The sequence below is a fragment of the Echinops telfairi genome, unplaced genomic scaffold (genome assembly GCF_000313985.2).
Source record: "Echinops telfairi isolate 266 unplaced genomic scaffold, ASM31398v2 ScPeMD7_23;HRSCAF=83, whole genome shotgun sequence".
NCBI lineage: Eukaryota > Metazoa > Chordata > Mammalia > Afrosoricida > Tenrecidae > Echinops > Echinops telfairi.
In genome coordinates, this window is record NW_022103920.1 from 53894456 (window position 1) to 53912010 (window position 17555).

The 17555-nt window shown below is 34.4% G+C and overlaps 2 protein-coding genes across 7 annotated transcripts in view; one reads left to right on the forward strand and one right to left on the reverse strand.

Annotated features, from left to right (window-relative positions):
- The window catches only part of ABCB1 (ATP binding cassette subfamily B member 1), a 177909-nt gene that overhangs the window by 140257 nt on the left and 20097 nt on the right, over window positions 1–17555 (reverse strand). The gene's annotated exons all lie outside the window — the stretch shown is intronic.
- The window catches only part of RUNDC3B (RUN domain containing 3B), a 91274-nt gene that overhangs the window by 1159 nt on the left and 72560 nt on the right, over window positions 1–17555 (forward strand). The gene's annotated exons all lie outside the window — the stretch shown is intronic.

A 17555-nucleotide genomic window follows, 5' to 3' on the forward strand; every position in this document is an offset into this window, starting at 1 on the left:
TGACCCTTTATCTGCTGAGAGCTGGTTATTTAGCATTTTAAAAGTATTATGCAACATTAATTATTTTTATTTTCTTATTTTTGATGCTACATACTTCCTAATTTTCAACTTATGTTAATTTTAATAAGAAAATTATATTTTCATAAGGGCAAAAGATAAATTACCAGGATTATTATATTATGTGGTGAAAATAATTTTAAATTTTATAAATAAGTATAAATAATACCTGAAAAAAAGCCACTTGGAATTCCATAGACCCTTAATGTACTTTTATGTCCACAGGTATTTTGCCTTATTAGCTTAGTTCTTTAGTTTATGTGTACCATGTAGTCTATGGTTCTTTTATAGAATGCATGGCCAGCTATGTATTAACTTAAGTGCACCTCTCTTACACATCAGTCTGTCATCTTTTTAGTCATGCCTCAGCAAACTATAGATCATAGATCTTCAGAATTACTTCTAAACAATAAAATCTGTAAATATTATATCTGGGAAGCTAATGAGCCACTTGCTAGATTGAAAATAGAGTATTTTGTTGACTTATGTGGAATAGTCTCACTAGTATAACTAGAAATCTAGTATGACCAAAAGAGAAAATTCATATAGTAAAATTTGCCAATATTTTAAGCTTGGTGAGATCAATAATTTAAAACTCTTATAAAAAGTTTTTATAAGTTGTCATTGTAGTCACTGTGATTAGTATAGAATATGAATTATGCAAGGGCTTATTTTTTAACAGTTTACTGTGAAAGTTTACAGGGCAAATTAGTATCCCATTAACAGCTTATACTTATTTTGCATTGTGACATTAGTTAGACTCCCTTCAATGTCATAGCATTCTTCTTACTTTATTTCTGGCTTCCTTATTTCCATTCGTCCATCTTTTCTGCCCCTTCCTGCTTTCAGAACTTTCTTTTGGTGGGGAGGTAGTAGAAACTTTTTGGACTTACATGGTTCATTATTCTGAGAAGCACATTCCTCATGGGTGTTATTAACTTTATAGACTTGTCTATTCCTTAGCTGAAAGATGATATCTGGAATTCCATTGAGTACCAGGTGTAAAGATGTCTAGCAGCCTTAGTCTCAGATGTCAGTCTGTATCAGGCCAGTTAATTTTTTTGTTTTTTAATGATTTTGAACTTTGTTTTACATAGTTTTCTTCCTCTTTGTCCAGACCACTGTTGTGATCCTGATCAGAGAAGTAGCTAGTTGGGCATCATTTGGTCTCAGCCATATAATCCTTTTGTCCTTTGGATTATTTCCTTGGTTCTTTGTGTTTCCCTCCTTTCTTTTTATTCATCTTTGTTCCAGGCATGAAGAGACCCAACAGTTATATCGTACTGGGCCACTTGTAAACTTGTAAGACCCCAGTTGCTATTTATCAAAGTAGGAATGTAGAACATTATCTTTATGGTCTATATAATGCCACCTGACCTATAGTCTATGGTCCTCAAGACCAGGGGTCCTCAAACTTTTTAAACAGGGGGTCAGTTCACTGTCCCTCAGACCCGTTGGAGGGCCGAACTATAGTTTAAAAAAATTGTGAACAAATTCCTATGCACACTGCACATATCTTATTTTGAAGTAAAAAAACAAATGGGGCAAAAACACCCAGCGGGCCGGATAAATATCCTCGGCGGGTGGCAGTTTGAGGACGCCTGCTCAAGACTATGGTCTTAACTCCTCAAGCACTTTACTCAGTCTTTCAGGGTGTTTGGTTATGATTAAAAGTTTGCATAACTTTGCTCCCATAGGAGGATGTCTTTAAAATTTTGTGGGAAAATGAAATGAAAAGATAATAGAATTTTTCCATGAACATTTTGAAGGCTGCTATGCTCTATTATATACCTGGATAAATTTTCAGCACATAGAATTATCCTCTCCCATACATATATATGCTTATGGGTACTCTGTCATATGCCATCTCAAGCCTACTCAGATTATGTATTTACCTATATATCCACTTTTAACTTATTGTTTGTTGTTGTAGGATTGTGTATATAATAGCATTTACAATTGTTACCTCTTACTCTGGTGTACCTTCTAGGGTCTTCTTTGCATTGATATGCCAACTTTGTGCTTATTTTGTCTTGCCTGACTCTTCCCCCCAAATGAACACTTATGTACTGTCTAGTTAGTGAGTTTTCCTTCCATTCCTTCCCATCCGCGGTAACCAACAAATAATACTTCTTTTAGTACATAAGCATCAGCTTGACTTTTTTGTAATAACATTTGTCCTGTGATTAATTTATTCCATTCAGCATAATGTCCTCCAGTTTATTCATGTTGGGAGAGGTTTCATGGATTCATCATTATTCTCCAACATTTTACAGTATTCCATTGTGTATATGCTGTAGTTCATGTATCCAGATGTTTAGATTGTTTTTATCTTTCTGTTATGTGCATAATGTGCAAAGAACATAGGTGTGTTTATCTGTGTATGGTGTAGCAAAAATTAAAAATATTTTGAACTATGAAAAATGAAATTCAACTTTGTGGGATGCAGTTAAAACAGGACTTAAAGAGAGACTTCTAGCATTAAAAGCTTATATTAGAACACTCTAATGCTTATCAACAGACAAATGCTAGTTAAAATATGGTATATACATATAATGAAATATTATTGAACCATAAAGATCATTGAAGCACTGTTACATGATAACATGGTTGAATCTTGAAAATCATATGCTAAGTGAAATAAGCTAGACAAGGAAGGAAAATAATCTGTGATCTCATTTATATTGAAATATATAGACTAGACAGATGCATAGAAACAGAAAGTAGATTAATGCTTACCAGTGTTTTAGGGAAGGGAGGGGAGGAGTTATTGTTTAACTAGATACAGAATTTCTGCTTGGTGTGATGAAAAAGTTTTGGCAATAAGTAGTATCTGTGATGGTTGCAAGCAAATTTCATATTAGAAAAGAAAAAGTATAAAACCAATGAACTTTTTTTATGCCGATTGGCACATTTGCTTTCTTTGTTTATTTTTAAAACAATATGGCTTATTTTTATTTCATTTTTGTTCATTCCATCACATTGAATAGGAGAAAAGAAAAATGTTTTTTAATTCATTTGCTATTTTGGACTCCTCAGATGAATGAAACATTCCACACACACTTGTGCCAGAGAGAAGAGATGTGAACTCCCACAGAGCCACACGCACCAGATCAAAATACTTGGATACAGTGCAAGAATTTCCCAAAACGATTGAATCATCATTACCAAAAACTCATCATAACAACACCAAAACCCAAAAATACTTAAGCCACACTGTTTGCCTGGGGATCCTTCCTGCTTTTTTTTTTTAAAATCATTTTATTGGGGGCTCATAAAACTCGTATCACAATCTGTACATACATCTATTGTGTAAAGCACATTTGCACATTCGTTGCCTTCTCTTTTTCTGTTTGTGTGGCCATTCTAGCCACCATCTCTAACTCCCACCAAATGACCTTTCCCTGCATGGATCTGGTAAGAAGGTGGAGATGATACTATTAGGATATACTTGTAATTGTGAACATGATTCCCTAGAGTGCCATTCTACTCTGTATAAAATAAGCCTTGAGAATCAGGAGGAGGCATCTCATTACCATCAAGAGCCAGCAGTGGAGCAGGTCTTATGGGCCTGAGATTCCTGTGTAATGGACTTCTTGGATCCCGAAGTCAGCTACGACATCAGAGGAACATCAGCAGAACCAGGAGCCAGAACTTGGAACAGAGTGGTTGGGTTGACGTCCCAGCGCACTGAGCAAGTAAAGCTGAGTGCTTTTGGGCAGGAGGGATCCTTTTGGCTTATGGGATGGGGTCCCTCTGGGCAATTAATTGGGAAGTTGGGCTTGCTGACCCACAGAAGTGGAGCTGAGTGCCTTTGGGTTGATGCTTACTGGAACGAAGTGCCTCTTGGTTGCTTAATTCAGGGAGCTGGGTTTGCTGACTCACAGCATTTAAGCTCTATGCCTTTGGGTTGAATTTTACAGCAGAGTGGTATGCTCCTTTGGGCATTTGTTAACATGTCCTGAAAACAACTATTCTGAGCTTTTCTCATTGTCATTACAACTTGTTAACTTCCTTAATAAACCCTTTAATCATGATTGTTGGCTGTGAGTATTGTGTAGTCATTGCAATAAGTATTAGAACCCAGAGAAGTAAAATAGATAACATTGACTAATGTCTTAATGATTAATATAACACAAAATAGATAACCCAAATAGTCTTGTATCTGTGTTGGATTACTAGTTATAAACATTCCAACAAAGAAAACTCCAGACTTAGATGATTTCACGGTTGGCTGTGACCAACCATTTATGAAAGAAATAATAGTAGTCATATACGAGCGAGTAACCCGAAAAAAAAACACCAGAATTAATTTTTTTTTTTTATACAAAATAACCTTATCACCATCAAAGTACTCTCCATTACACTTGTCAAATCTGCGATTCCATTCTTGGAAACAGTTTTTCAAACTTATCTGTTTGGATGGCTGACAGCACCTCCCTCGTTTTTTTTCTTCACCTTTTCTATGTCATCAAACTGCTGTGCTTTCAATCCCCTCTTCATTTGCAGAAACAAAAAGAAGTCACTATGGAGTGAGGTCAGCTGACTAAGGTGCATGGGGCAAGAGAGGCATGCTGATTTTTACCAAAAACTGGTGCATTGAGATGGCTGCGGCAGCAGGTACATTGTCATGGTGGCAAAACCAGTCCCCTATCTGCTACAAATCAGGCCTTTTTGGGTCACACACTGTTATGTAATCTTTTCAAAACCTCTAAATGGAACCTTGTTTAACAGTCTAAACTAGTGGAATGAACTCCAAATGCAGGAATTGACATTTTTGTCCGTTCTGGAAGTTGACCGATATCCAGAACGAGATTTGTCATCAATCGACATTTCACCTTTTTTGCAACGAGAAAAATCACTCATACACTTGAGTTTTTCCCAGAACGCTGTCCTTGTGAGCTGTGTTCAACATCACATCAGTTTCTGAGGCATTTTTCCCGAGCGGGGAAACAAAATTTCATAGACGCATGCTGTTCTCTTAAATCAGCCATCATAAAAAACGATGTTCGAGCAAAACTGCCTTTTTGAAAAAATTCACTGTGATCAGAGAGAACCTTCCCAGGTGATGCCACTGGGTGCACTAACTCAGAGAGAGTTGATTGATGCTTGCCTATTTTTCTTCTGCTTAAGATGAGTCATAGTCTGAGTTCCTTTTTTTTTCTGAAATTGATTCCTTAAAATTAAAACCTAAACTGTATACCTTCTTCTTATGCCATTAAACAAACAAAACCCTCTCCCTCCCCTTACAAACAAACTCCTTTCTCTTTATCTCCTTAATTTTTTTATTCAGTCACCTATCTAGGCTGTGGTACAAACATTAATGGGACATACTTTCACATAAAGGAGTCCTGGTTTGACAGTGGTTAAAGCACTAGCTCAGGGGTTCTCAACCTTCCTAATGCCATGACCCTTTAATACAGTTCCTCCTGTTGTGGTGACCCCCAACCATAAAAATTACATAATTTTGCAACTGTTATGAATCGGGCAACCCCTGTGAAAGGGTCATTCGATCCCCAAAGAGGTCGCAACCCACAGATTGAGAACCGCTGCAGTAGCCCTTAACCAAAAGGTTGGTGTTTCTAACCCACCAAATGTTCCATGGGAGCAAGATATGACATCCTGCTTCCATAAAATTTTACAGCCTTGGAGACCCTATGGGACAGGTCCGTGTCCTATAGAGTTGCTATGAATTGGAAGCAACTCCTCCACAGTGGATTTTGTATTTTCTTTTTAGCATAAAGATAATTGAAACTCTTTTCAGGAAAGCAGACAAAGGAGATTTTAAAAGTTAATGGAAAAAGTGAAATTTTTATACCGATTTTTGAAACTTTTATTATTGACAGACAATGGCATATCAAAGTGTCAAGTCATCAAATGAACATGGTACAGGAATGACTCTCATCAAGTCTGCGGAGGTGTGTAAGGGAAGGCTCCTCACAGGAAAGTGGATTCCTAGTGCCTTAACAAACAGTTAAATTTGGGGGGTTTGGAGGAGCTGTGACTTCGATTTTTTACAGACCAACGAGCTATATATATATATATATATAAAATTTCTAAATGAATTTAACATAATAAAGTGGTCAGAAGCGAACTTCTATACTTTAGCAAGGTACTATCAAGATCAGGCACTGTAGTGAATTTGGTATGTGTAAAGTAGAAAATAACAAAATGAAAAAAGCTTCTGAATATCACAGAAAACCACAGACAACCTATTAGTAATATTCATTAAGGAAAACATGGTAAAGTATCATGACGTATCTCAGTTTTTTATGCTAGCTATAATAATTATTAACATTTGGCTTGCTATTCATATTCATTTTTGTTTTTTAACTTAGGCTTTTTCTTATGTTTGTATATGGCTGATCTTTAAATTTTTTAAAAAGTGATTGTGTCCTAGCCTCCTCATCCTCCTTAAAAACTGCATCAAGCACATTCCTCCCCTAGTGTACCATTGCACCTGATGCTCTCTTGGTACAGAGCACAGTTCTCTCAGAATGATTAATTCCTCTGTCTCCTTCAGAACTGTTCATCAGGGCCTATTCCACCATCTTTTACATTATACTCCACCTCCTCTTATAACACTCTCAAGCACTCCTGATCCTTTTTGTGCACCTTTTAAAAAGCATCCTTCAACTTCTAATACACTGTGTGATTTTAAAATTGATTATTGAACTTCTTTACTGCCAATAAAATGCATAAACTTCAGTGTTTATTTTGTTCATTGATGTATCCTAAGTCTTCGGGACAGTGCCTGGCATACAAAAGGTACTCGGTGAATAATTTGTTGAAAAATTGAATTTTTGATCATTTTTAAAAGGGGCCTGCATTCAAACACTTCAGAAAGGGAATTAGAACTGTAGTTGTTTGCCATTTAAAATAGTCTCTAATTCAGTTAAATGTTCTGATATCTGAGCATTGGTCAGGAACTCTGGCTTGAACCTCAAAGCGCTTCCTGACTTAGATGTTAAATAGTCACCTCCCCATGAGGCCGCTCTTTGAAGGGTAGTGTAAATAATGTTAGAAACAAAAGAGAAAGATAAACTCTACTTGGCTTTTGAGTTTTCTTTGTTCATTTTTGAAACTTTTCCAACTTTAGATTCTTGGTTTGCACTCAAAATGAGACTTGAATTGTTTCTGTAGAGAAACGAACACAGTTCCTCTGATAAAAAGTCCACCTACTCAGGTGAAACATGATACATGAGATAAGAAAGTGTCTCTGAAGGTTACCAGAATTTGACTTTCAGACAATGGACATGACAACTCTGAGAAACATCCTTTTCAGTTATGTATTTGGTAATTTAGGAAAACTTCAATGAATTTTATATCAAAGTAAAGCCTAATAGAAACACTTCTTGAAATAACTGTGTTCATATGTACCATGGAAAATTAGGTTCGGTCTCTTAAATTTGCATAGGAAATAAAAATTAACCCCTATGTTGTTATTTTATAGTAAATTAAAAATCTTTGAATAGTAATATTACCACTATAATAAAATAGATTCCTAAAAGCCCTAGACTTAACCAATTATAGAGTTAAGGTTAATAATTAGAAAAGTTTTAAGTATCACATTTTCATATTTTTGGTGTATCTTTTCAATCAATAATGTATTCCTGTAGTTTATTTATTCTTAAGCCCTCATCATTGTTTTATTCTTATTCTTCTGATGTCTTTTATAAAGCTTCTTTCCTCACTCTAAGTTCTTAAGCATTACTTTCATCTAGATTATCTGACTGCATTCCTTCCTGTGGATGATCTTCAGTATTATAAATTTTAAAAATCACAGACAAGCCGTTGCTGTTGAGTCGGGGCAGTGTTTTAGTGCTGCAGTCTCTGTGAGAAGGACACAGGAGCAGGCACACTTCCTTCTGTTGTACATCGGGTTGCTGAGTTAGAACCTGCTCAGGGGCATCTAGCAACAAAAAACAAATCTGTACAGAACAGTCATATTTTTCTCTTGTGAAGCAACTGATGGTTTCAAATTGTCAGCCACGCGATTAACAGCCCTGCGTTTGCCCACTGTGCCACCAGGGCTCCTTTAACAATAAATGGAAGTGAACATAGAGCTTCAGTTGTGTGACATCTTTTTTCATACATAATTTTGTCTTCTTGTGCTGCCATTTACTTTTTCTTTCTTTTGCTACATACTCCCCATAAAAGTGATGGAGACGTTCAAGTACAAAGCTATAAGAAGGTATAGGTAGAAAACTGTCAAAAATTATAGACTAGGATATAACTGCTTCTGGCAATTTTGTGTATATATCATCACATATATATTATTGTGTATATGCATGTTAATATACATACATGTGCATGTGGATATAGGTGGATGGTTGCATACAATTTTATTCAGTAATCTCATTAAGATACCTTCAAAAAAGAAGGTCCAATCAAAGCAGCTAGTGGTTTCAAATTGTTGGGCAGTGGCTTCTGAGGGAATCTTCTAGTGCAAGGCAGAAAGGGCAACTCAAAGTCATGATGGCTTTGTTTTGGAATTCCAAAGGAATAATAATAATAGATTTTCTAAAAAGACCCAGGATGATTGTAGGGGCTATGTTAGTCTGGGTAGGCTAGAGAAACAAATCTAGGGAGACTCATATATGTATAAGAAAGAGGTTTATATACAAGAGCAATTGAGTATTGAGAAAATATCCCAGCCCAGTCCAGGTCAAGTCCATAAGTCCAATATTAGTCCATAAATCTGTTACCAGTCTATAAATTGTTCTTCAGACTCATGAAGCACATGATGCAATGATGCCGAATGCAGGAAGGTCACAGGCCAGTGGGTGGAAAGTCTTGTGGGTCTGGTGGTGGCATGGTGTCCAGGTGCTTTCTGTAAGGTCATCAAGCTGCAACCTAATTGACAGGCTAATCTCCACCCCTTCACTCTTAAATCTCAAATTGAAAACAGATTATATAACTACCACAGGAGTTGTCATGAAGAAGATTTTTTTAAATGGAAAACTGCATTGGTGAGTAAAAGGTCATGAAAGTTGTGCTGAGGAATTTTCCATCATCACAATAATTCTTGTGCTCTTTCTCTGAGGTAATAAGGGGTATTGAAAACCTTATCTCATCTGCCTCTGCAGTCTTAAGCTTGCTCCTTTGACGTGCCCTGATATAGACAAAAAATTGCTCCTATATAATCATAGACACTGTCATTCAAAATATGGAACTGCAACGCTATTGTTTCTGGACATATTCTCCATCTAGGTTTATATAGTATTCCATCTCTAATCCTTCTCTGGAGAATTTTGTACTCTGTTTCACATCATGTCAAAATGGCAGTTTGGGCATCCTCAAGGGACTCAAGAAAAGAAAAGTAAAGTGTTCCTTTTTAATATTCTTTGAGTTTTCAGAATAAAAGAGGTCTGAAGGGACTGTAGGATGGGGTATGATTTCCCAGCGGAATTCTTGGTATGATAACAGCTCTTGTTACCCTCGGATAAGCAGGTGCAGTGTGGTGATCAAACAAACAAACAGAACATTATTTGACTTAACTTCCCTGGGCCTTTTTCTCACTAGTGCAGTTTTCTGTTTTCTTAAAACTTCTTCATAATAAGTTGTGTAATTTGAGAAGATTTATCAAGATTACTCCTTTGGGTTCCCCCCCAAAAGTTGCCATAACTAACCTTCTGAGCTGACATTTTTGCTGTGTATTTTTCCTGGGCTACTAGATCTTTGAATTTACAAGGGCCTGTTTTGATTGGCCTTTGCTTTTTTGCCTAGTATTGGCAAATAGTAGACATATCTTTGGTTCTGATTCAAATCAATTTTATTACCTTAGATCTTGCTGAAAAAAACTGATTAGCTCTTTGAGTCAGTGATCTTTGACACCATTAGAGGTGAAAACTTAAACTTGGTAAATGCCAAACCATATGAGGTCATGATTTCAGTAGCTGTGGACTCAATGGTACTCTTCAGTCTTTTTCTACTGGTTTTTAGACTTTGGCCTCCCTTTCCACATTCATGAAAGTTATGTGCATTTTGACCTTAGTAAATTTTAAGCATATTTTATAGTCATATTTATTTTTCAAAGATTTTAAAATTTGAGGACAGCATAACTTATAAATCACAATATTAATATGTACAATCCAGGATGTTTACAATACTGTGCAACCGTCACATTTTCATCATACCATATAAGAAGCTTCATATTTAGGAAGTCATTTCCCTATTTCCACTTCTTTCTTTCCCCTTACCCCTAGTTATCTACTTCTGATGTCTTATGATGTTTATGGTTCATTCTAAGCAGTTCATGGAAATAAAATTGTATAAACATATCTTTTGTTTCTCGCTTCTTGATTTAGCATGATTTCAAGGTTCATTAGAGTTTTAGCATAAATCAGTACTTCATCCCTTTTATGGTTGGATGCATAATCTCTTGTATGCATATACAGTATTTTATATATTCATTCATCAGTTGATGAGCTTTTGTTTGTTTCCACTTTGGAAGTTTTGAGTAATGCAGCCAAGAATATTCTTGGATAGATGTTTTAGGAACATTTCATTTTTAATTTAATTTAAAAATTCATTTTTAATTTAATTTCTGTATATTTTCATTTTATTTGAAACACTTACAATATCTGAGCTATAATATGCTATGTAGAAATTAATAATAATGAATTGATCTATTGTTTTCCCCCAAAACTTCCCCTTTAATAAAAATGTTACATATAATTGAACACTTAATCTGCACATATTTGCCTATTAAAATATTATTTCCTAGTAATAATACTTTCTATGATTATAATTACTGTAATTAAAGAGTATGCACATTTTGAATTTAGTATATGTTGCTAAATGTTTTACCCAAAAAGTTGAATCAACATGTTATTTTTCCTATCCTCATTTCACTGTTACTATTAATATTTAAATCTAATATATAGAGAAAATACCTATTTGCCTTTATTGATTTATACTAAAGACATCTTGTTATTTCAATTTTTATTTATTTGAAAATGAAAATCTGTACATGTTTATAATTTTTCAATCTCTGTTTTCCTATTTATCATTGTTAATCTGTTTCTTTGGCCATGTAAATTTTTCTAGTCCATTTTAATCAGTCATGATCTTTTTTTCTCCCTTGACATTAATTCTTCTTACCTGGTTACTATTGATAGTTTATTATCTTATTTTATATTTAGCGTTCTTATGTTTGGAACCATATGAAATGTTTTCCTGCTACTGGATTTTTACAGTATTTTATATGAATGTATAAAATTCTGAATCACGTTATTCCCACACAGTAAATCACCTGCTTCCATTGAATCAAACAATTGCTCATAGTATTTTCAATGACTGTGTTGGCTCTGGACATTTCTAGATGAACAGGGAGAACAGTATCTCAAGTATCTGTACTTTTAAGACGATAGAGACAAAGTGGCCTTTATAGTTTACTGCCAAACCAGGATTTTCAAGTTGTTTTAATCACAAAATTTAGTATTTACCACTTATAGAGTGAGACATTTATTAATAGTTTTATCTATGGGACAAATTGCCAGCTTATTTTACATGAGAATGTCATGTTCAACGCCCTTCCAAATGAGAAGATTCAAAATTAATGTTTGACTTCTATGAGGGAATAAATGTAGAAGAAATTTTTATGAAAACACTTAAGCAATGTCTATTATTGATAAGATTTTCTAGGATAGCTTAATGCTATATATATATATATTTTTAAAGACAGAAATAAATTTTTTGGGATTTTGCCAGGTAATACAGTTTCTGGTTTACAGCTAGAAGGTTGTTGACAATCTTTAATGATAATTCATGTGTGTATAAACTGTATTTACTTGTGTATAAGCCTATTTTTTGTTTTTGCTTTTTTTCAATCATTTTATTGGGAGCTCGTACAACTCTTATCACAATCCATACATACATCCATTGTATTGAGCGCATTTGTACATTGTTTCCTTCATAGTATTCAAAGCATTTTCTTCCTACTTGAACCCTTGGTATCAGCTCCTCATTTTTTACCCTCCCTTCCTCATGAACCCTTGATAATTTTAAAATTATTATTATTTTTTCATGTCTTGCACTGTCTGATGTTTCCCTTTACCCCCTTGTTTGTTGTCCATTCATCTGGGAGGGGGTTATAGTAGGTCATTGTGATTGGTTCCTCCTTTCTCCCCCTACCTTCCCATTACCCTCCTGCTATGGCTACTCAATATTGGTCCTGAGGAGTTTAACTGTCCTGTATTCCCTGTGTTTCCAGCTCTTATCTGTACCCATGTGCATGCTCTGGTCTAGGCAGATTTGTAAGGTTAAATTCGAGTCATGATAGTGGTGGGGAGGAAGCATTAAAGAAACAGGAAAGCTATGTTTCATCGGTGCTATACTGCACCCTGGCTGGCCCGTCCTCTCCCCACGACCCTTCTGTAAGGGGATGTCCATTTGCTTACAGATTGGCTTTGGGTCTCCACTCTGAACTTCCCCCACTCACAATATGATTTTTTGCTCTGGGTCTTTGATGCCTGATACCTGATCCCATCGCCACCTCACGATCACACAGGCTGGTGTGCTTCTTCCATGTGGGCTTTGTTGTTTCTCAGCTAACTGGCCACTTGTTTATCTCCAAACCTTTAAGACTCCAGACACTATATCTTTTGATAGCCAGACACCATCAGCTTTCTTCACCACATTTGCTTAGGCACCCGCTTTGTCTTCAGCAATAGTGTTGGAAAGGTGAGCATCTCAGAGTATAAGCCGAGTTTTTCAGCACATTTTTTTGCAGTTTTTGTGGTAAAATTAGGTGTCTCGGCTGATATTTGGGTCAGCTTATACTCGAGTGTGTACAGTATTCATTTGTGTTTGTAGATTTTTGAGAGTATGCCATAAAAATAATGGAACATTTCCAGTGTGACCTTGTGATTTTGGCAAATTGGAATAGAAAAAGTCACAGTATGTACTTGTAATTATCAAGGCATACTTTATTTATTTTCAGTAATGGAAAGTTGCTTTGTTTTATATGTGTGTATATATATAAATATAGCCAGTGTTGATTATTTTTAATTCTTAAATATTGATAATTTACGTTTTTTTTTGTTTTATAGAACATGAAAATTATTTCATAATTTGCTCATTTTTGAGAGCTTTATAATATATTTCCATATCTTTCTGATTTTATTATTTCAGTGAATTGAGTTTAGAATCTTTCATAGGTAGTGTTGCCATCTGTTTGCCCTATATGAAAAACAAAATCATGGCAAGTTACTTCACTAGAATTCTAATGCTAAATGTCCCTCTAATGTCTAATTTTCTCTAATATATATCACCATTACAAATTGATTGGTATATATTAATTAAGAATTTGGGGTGCCTAATATATATACATAATACACTATGTTTATACTATAAACTTTCAAATAACTTCAAATTTTCTGGATGTTTTGTAAGAGATTGAATTGACCCCATAACTGAGGTATCATGTGATACAACTTTCATTGCTTCTTGTTATTACATTAGGTGCCATGGAATCAGTTCCTATGTGCAACCTAATAAAACGCTGACAGGTCAGTGCCGTGCTCACAATTGTTAGATTAGAATCTCTTGCTGTAGCCACTGTGGTGTTGAGGAGCTTCCTGTTTTTTGCTGACCCTTCTCTTTGCTAAGCATGAAGTCCTTTTTTCCAGGGATTGGTCTCTGGATGACATAGTCAAAGAATAAGAGGTGAAGTCTAGCCATCCTTGCTTCTAAGGAAAATTCTGTCTGTACTTCCACCATGTAATTTAGATTTGTTTGTCCTTGGAGCCCATGGTATTTCATTATTGTTCACCAACACCATAATTCAGATGCATCACTTCTTCTCTAGTCTTCCATATTGATTGTCCAGCTTTCACATGCAGATGAAGTGTCTGAACATACCTTGATTTGGGTCAGGCACATCTTAGTCCTCAAAATGACATCATTGCTCTTTAACAAAGTGCACATTTGCCCAGTCCAGTTTTTCATTTGATTTCTTAACTACTGCTGCCAGGAGCATTGATTGTTGACCCAAGTAAAATGAAATCCTTTACAATATCAATCGTTATCATGATGTTATCTATTAGTCCAGTTGTAAGAATTTTTGGTTTTCTTTACATGGAGTGGCAATCCATACTGATGGATGAAATAATTTATTTTCATGAGCAAATCTTCAAGTGCTCTTCCCATTCAGTAAGCAAAGTTGGGTAATCTGCATATTGCAAGTTGTTAATGAGCCCTCCTTTAATCTTGATGCTGTGCTTTTCTTAACATAGTTCAGTTTCTCTGATTATTTGCTCAGCATACTAACGTAATCAAGTATTTTAAACTACACAATGTTACCTTGTTTTGTTAGAATTGCTGCCTCTTGCTAATTATATATACATATATTCCACATGAGCAAGCACAATTAAGTTTTCTGGAATTCACATTCTTCACAGTCATCTACTGTTACACTTACTCGCCTTAAAATTAAATATTTTTATTTTATATAAACTAACTTTATTTACTAGTAGTTTTTAATTTTATAATTTATTAAACTAAGAGTCACCATTTATATAATATAATATTTTAAGTTTATTAAAAATTCTCTATTTCTTTCCTTTAAGTCATATGACTTTTAAATGTCCAATGATTTGAATGTTTAGGTATTCACTGTTTTTTAAATTGTTGATTCACTGAAAAAATACATTCGTTTATAACATACCTTCTACCTAACTACCTGTAAATAGCACGTTAAAGCAAAATTATATATATGGCAATTTAATTTCAGCACCTGTTATAAAATGAAACATAGGAAAGAAAATACTTTTGTTTCATTATTAACTGAATTATAGTGCATATTATAATTGTAAATGCTGCTGCACTGAAAGATTTTTCTTTTATATATAAGTACATGGTTAAAGACTCAAAATTTCAGACAATACCTTGCATTAATGTAATTCATGACAAAAATATAGTATGTTTTTATCTAGTGTTACTTGTTTAAAGAAAAGACAGAAATTTGTGGAACATCTTAATTACTACTTGCTTACTTGTAATAAGTTCTGTTATATGCCTTACAAGTAGATCTTTCACTTTACAGATCAGTGCATCTAGGGGTCTTTTCAGTAGTCCATGCTAACATATTTATAAATGAGGTCTTCTACCTGCAACTTTATTAGAAAAATATATGCTATATGATATAAATTTAAACACACAGAGAAAGATTTAAAATTACAATAAATGTAACATAGGTAAATTTTTAATCCTCTGTGTAATTATTAACATTTACTGAACCATAACAACCATGATTATGTCGTCCAATTATGAAAGAAAGCTTTCCACTCATGTGAATTAGGACAAGGTTGACTTGAAAACTGTGGAAGAGTAGTATCATATCTATTAGAGTTATGTTCAGTCTTATTTTCAAGCCAATATTTTCTGGCAGTAATGCAGTCAGTATTCTATTTTGTATAAGGTAATTTTGACATAATGAGATGATGAGGTTCATGTTATTTTCCCATTATTTGTTTAATTGCATTCCTGTGTGGTGAGAAATGCTTTATCTTTGGTATGATCAAGCTTTCTACTGCATCTTCATCTCTGAGGAAGATTATTCTTTTTGCAAAAAATAAAAATTCATTAGAAAATTATATAGTAAGTGATTATGAGTACATTTGAATGAATTTTATTCTTGAACAAAACACTGTCTTAAGCTGGCTAATTTGATCTTTTCTTGTCTGCTTTTTAAAGATAATTATTTGTAAGGCTCTGTTTCACCGTTTCTTAATATTATGTATTTCCATAACAAAAGTTTTATTTTGATTGGAAATCATTACCTTTTCTACATACAGACACTTATTGGGCACCTTTGCAATAATGTGAGCATGTTTTTTGACTAGTACCGGGGTGGGGGTGGGACAAGTGGGAGAGTGGTTATAGCAAAGATTTAATTTATAACTGGAAAATACTCTCCCTAGTTACATTGCATATTCCACTTCTCTGTTTTTTGTAGTTCTGTGGCTTTGTTTTGTTTTTGATTTTTTTACTTTTGAGGCATCAGTGGCAATTCATAACCAACCGACAGGAAAACCATCAATCTGATCCTAGAGTTGCATGAGTCTGCAAGCTTTAACTGTGCTAGCCTTATCCATATGTAGAATGAGAGAGGATTTGAAATTTGACTACAGGCAGTGTCGAATACCATGAAATATCATTTAATCTTGAGGCTTCTGGTTACTTACAACCAGTGAGATATCAAATTATGACCAAAGCAATTAATGCCTACAAATAAATGAAAAAGTTTTTATTGATTTGATGTTTCATGGTGCGACACAGTCAAGATTAAAATAATGTGCAAAACTATGGCATAAAGACTCACTAATTATAAAATGATAAACCTTTACATAGATTTTTGTACTATATATTTATTGTATTCCACTCTATCAGGAATCAACATGACATACATCTGGTCATGTTGGACCTTATTTGGCACATTTACTTTTTTGAAATAAAAATTTTAAATATGATTTTGAAGGGGGGAAAATCTGGTAAGTTTTTGATTCTTTAATGGGCTAACGAGCCTTGTTTTTACCTATAAAGATAGTGGTTTAAATATTAAGAACTAATATTACAGTTTATAATGAAAAGCATTCCATTCTGGTTAGCTTTTCAATGTTGAGAATTTTTCATTTTGTTTATTGGACTAATACAGTCATGCATTATATGTTCTAGTATGGGCATCAACTAGGGTATCTAAGGGTATTCCTTTTGGATGTTTCCAAATGTAACCTTGTTACATTTGTTAAGACATTCAAATGGATGGGAGTGTAGGGAGTGAGTGGTAGTAACAGAGATGTGACCAGTAGCACAACTATGATTATCTCCTCCTCTTTATTTTCACACTGACTACTGGAAGCTTTTTCCTTTATTTGCTTCATTTAAAAAGAAGAGGTGTGCAACCATATTCCATTAAAGGTTTTCATATTTACTTATGAGAAAAGGAAACTTCAATTTTTGGAAGTGGATTTCAGCAGTTTTATTTCCACAACCAAACTCATTGCCATTGAGTCAGTTTAGACTCATAGTGACCTATAGGATAAGTGTAGAATGGTCCCAGTGAATTTCTGAAACTCTGTCTTTACAGCCATAGAAAGGCTCTGTCTTTCTCCCTCACAGCAGCTGGTGGTTTTGCACTGCTGGTTTTGCAGTTAGCAGCCCAACATGTAACCACTACCACCAGGGCACCTAATTTTATTTTAGTGCTTTCCTGTTTAATTATACTAGCAATTTCTGAGCAAGAGAAAATTACTTTTCTAGGTTTTAATTGGTAAATAATAATTGGAAGTTGTCCTATAGTTTGTCTCATAAAGTAGAACTTTTAGTCCATTTTGTTAAACAAAAGAGCATTTTATTTTCTATTTGGGAGCTGTTTTAATAAGTTAAAAAAGTCATATAAACTCTAACTCTTTATGCATAGTAAGATAACCTTTGTCACAAAATGTATTTGTTTATAAATTTTAGAAAACTTAGCAGTAAAGAAAGTGAATCTT